Source organism: Arachis ipaensis, chromosome B5 (assembly GCF_059453495.1).
Source record: "Arachis ipaensis isolate K30076 ecotype BB chromosome B5, ASM5945349v1, whole genome shotgun sequence".
NCBI lineage: Eukaryota > Viridiplantae > Streptophyta > Magnoliopsida > Fabales > Fabaceae > Arachis > Arachis ipaensis.
This window is the reverse complement of record NC_142440.1, coordinates 158,190,255-158,194,839: the sequence shown is the minus strand read 5'-3', so window position 1 is coordinate 158,194,839 and position 4,585 is coordinate 158,190,255.

Below are 4,585 nucleotides of genomic sequence, written 5' to 3'. Positions count from 1 at the left end.
TTTGATGACAATTTAAAATTTTACTCTATACTTGTATATAAATTTTTTTATCTACTAAATACAAAACATTAACCTATATACTTTTTCAAAAATAGTTTTCAATAAATAAAGAAATATGATCAAATAAGCCCTTGATATATATGTGTGCTTCAAAACTAAGTATAACCACTAATTATGGCTTTGTATTGAAGAGAGGCACTCATCTTATCCTTAGAAGATCGAAATCTCTGGTTTAGTTAAAAAGAAAGTCCTCCACATGTCAGTAGTGATAAGGAACCGTTTCTTATGCGCCTATTGTATCTCATCTACTCATCAGAATTAGAAACATTACAAACGTGCTCATTTTTTCCTCCACGTGTTATGTATTATTTTTATAACACATGCAAAACATTGCATTCCCACTTGAGTAATAATAATATTACGTAGTATGATCTATTTATTTAAATTAAACTACTTCTATGGAATATATATGTAAGTAGATTATAATAAGGATTAATGGTGCAATATTTTTATAGTCTTTACAAACGTAATTTTTTTTTTTGTTAATTTTTAGAGTTAAGTAAAACTTCAATTATTTTAATATAATATCAAATTTGATTAGTCTTACAAACTTTATACATATTTAATTCTAAATATGAACACGTGTATTATAAATGAAAAAAAAAATCATTATCTTTTAAACTGACTTTTAATATTAAGTTAGACTTAATGATTAATATATTAACCGCCCCAAGCTCAGCCCCTCGATCTCCAAAAGCAAAAAGATAATTAAAAGATTCACAGAATGACATACATCACTACTTTTCTGACTTTATCTTCTAGAACAAAGTCTCGTTACATCTCTGGTAAACGACTAGTGCAGTTATATCTAACACACCTATTTATTATTCGATGCACACGGTATTTTTTAGTCCGATAAACTAAAAACTAATTCAATGTGAGTCTGAATTCTATTTAAAGATCTGTCGTTTGTTAATAAATTATTGCATGTAAAAGACAGGATTTAAACCTCAATACTTATTTAAGTGGACGAGTAATTGATCACTCCACCAATCCAATAATTGATTATATAGGATAATATTAGTAGTTAAGAGTTCTTATTATGTTTAAATTCATGACCATATAAATTAAAAGGTGAGTCTTTGCTTACTCTAAAAGTAAATCTTTTTACAGGTAGAACTGAAAGTTGTTCTTGTCGTTCAGAATCCTCTTTGGAAGGAGTAGCAAGAATCATTTCTAATGCTACTTCTGAATCGGGTCCATTTAATAATATCAAACATTAGAAACGTGCAAGTTCTCATGGAAATTATTTTACAGATTACACTATATATATATATATATATATATATATATATATAGCTAGTGCTATTCATATATTATTTAATTCTAGCTACTTTAATGTATATATTGAAAACATAAAAATATTTTACATCAAATTACTTTTATTTGTACAACCAGTAAGAGTAATACAGTTGTAAAATTTAATTCTTTATATTATATATATCAGAGTAGTTAAAAAAAATTTCCACACACTTAATATTTTTCCAAAACTTTAGACGGTAGTATATTGAGAGAAAAATTCCAAGATTTTATAGTTTTCAATTATTATATCTAAAAATCTATATTTTATTTTTTTTATTAAACCAATCACATATAAATGGTAATTTCTTTTAAGAAAGTTATTTTATTGATAAGGATAAATTAACAGATCCTTACAATAGGAGGAATGGGTCCAAATTTGGACGGCCACAAAAAAAAAATGGAGAAATAATCCAAAATTATTGGGACAAACTTAAATAATATAGAGGTGCGAGAAGAAGAACGACTGAAAATACTTGTTCAAAAAATAAAGAATGCAAAACGACGTCATTTTTATGTTATACTGTCACTTTACGTTTTAGGTATGGCAGCGTTATAAAACTAACAGAGGGACGAACGTAATTAAAAAATTATTTAAAAATAAATTTAATTAATTTATTCCGACAAAAATAAATATCGAAGTATTTTTAAGAACGATTTTGATTATTAATTCAATGTGCTCCCTTGCCTCCATATAATGCGTTTACATGGCACAGTACTTATCTCTTAATTAGTTTACATGACTTTTATTAATTTAATTTTATTTTAATATCATATAATTAGATGAAACTTTTTTTAATAGTATATTTTAATATGATAAATTAAAAATTAATTCATTGTGAATTTAAACTTCATTTAATTAACTAATTAAGAGTTTATTATTAATTAATATATTATTATATATACAATATGAAATTCAAATTTTCGACAACTATCTAAAAAGACGAATAAACTAAACCCACTTAAATTGGTTATAAATGAGTAAAACTTAGCTAATTATTATAAAAAAAATCGCTTATTTCAAAAATTTAAACCGTTAAATATGTTGATTATATATAAGCATAAATAGTTTTCCTATTATTTTTTGTTTCTCTTTCTTTTTCACCAAAACCAGCTAACAAGCACTGTATACCTGAAAACATACATATGTGAATGATAACTTTCCAGAAATATATATACTGCCAAAACTTGCCCCTTGGTCTGCATACCAAAATTTGAAAACTAAGAAAAATTTGTATTATTCTCCACTTGCAAGAGAAAGAATCCAATTGTGCACATCAAAAGTCGGTTTGTATGTGAAATTTGAATGCAATTTCATACAATAATTTAAAGAACTTCTCACATACTAGCTTGAGGACCATATAAACCTATTTTCATAACATTCATAGCCGCATATTCTTTTAATTCAGCTTATTATTAAATTAGGAATGGGGTCATTTGTGTTAGGCTCAATAAGGGATGGTTGATTTACTATATAAATTGGGATTTGTGTAAAATTACATGAATAATTATATTTTCAAAACGTTTTGGATTTGTGTGAAATTTGCATAAATTTTTTTTAATATTTTAATAATATGTCATAAAATTATTTTTCTAAAAATTTAGAGTGATGATAGCGACTATTTGAATGATTATACTTCTGATATATATTAATTGGTGCAAGCCAACTTTAATTCTTGTATCTTTAATTAGTTTTAACTGAATTAATTTTTTTATAAAACCAACTATTAGATTAAAAGTTTATATATGCTATAGTATCTGTCATTAAATCATTTTTCTTAAAAATTTAAATCAATAAGAGGAAGTGCATAAATAATTATATTCCTAACGCATCTTCTTAAATAAATTTTTTTTAATTTGTTTAAATTTTTACATAGTATTTTTTATTTATTTTATATATATTTTTTCTCTTTTAGGAATAACAAAATCAAACTATAAATTTTTCAATTATAAAAACTCAAATACAATATCATTAAACTATTTTTTTTATAAATTTAATTAGCTAATAAAAAGAAACGCATAAATTATTATAGAAAAAGTATATGGTACTAATAGATTATCTGTTAATTTATTGTCAACAATAATTAATTATTATATTTTAAATACATATATAAAGAGATACATCTAAAACATACATCTATAAAAACACTTCTATTAGACTCGGTCATAAAAAAGACATTTTTATTAGACACATCTACAAAAACACTTCTATTAAAATACAGTTATAAATAAGAGTTGGCAGAAATGTTGTTGATAACGTAGCGGGATTGATTATTATATCTTTAATTATCTCCAAATTCTAACACGTTTACTTTACATGCATATTGGTATCTATCTTTGATGTGGAGGAGAAAAGAATAGGGAGAGGAGTAGTGGGGTTGTTTTAGCTAGGGTTTAGAGTGGGGAAGGGGGGGTGTTGTTTTATCTATAGGGGGAGGTTGTTTTATCTATATATGTCATTCTTCATTACTCTGACTATGTCTTCCTTTGAACAACCGAAATATAGAACAGTGAAATTGACAATGACTACATATATAAAGTGTTAGCAGCTTTTGATGATGAGAAGCAAGCTTAATTAACTGATACAACATAATAATCATCTATACGGAGATTATTCAATGTGTTAGGCTTCTCTCAAGAATCGTGTGGATGAGGAATTTCAAAAACAAGAGTAAGTGCTTTCATCCATCATACACAAGGAAAGGTGGGAAATGCATCATAACCTTCAAATTTGAATAATAATATTGAACTACTAAAAAAGAAGAATGTTACAGAACCCTAAACTGAACTATATTGTGTTGACCTCAAGTCAATGTGTTCCCCATGCATGATTCATGCATTACATTATTGCATGTGTTAGATATAATAATCATTGATGTATCTTTTCTTTTATTAGCTTAAATTTATAAGATTAATAGTCTTATATATAGTATAGCATTACAATTTTTATAACAATAAATTTTAAAATTTGATCTTTATTTATTTATTTTTATTTCTCACGGTATTTTCGACATGTCAAAGACTAATTTGCCGCGATACTGAGCTTTATTTAAGAGTTTGCATATAGCCAATGAGTTGCTGCATGTTCAAGACGGAATTCAAACTCTAAACACTTACTTAAGCGGACTAGTGAGCTAACCACTGGACTAATCCAATTTGATTAAAATTCGATCCTTATTATTCTAAAAAAATTTGAAAAAATCAACATGTATATAACTATATAAGG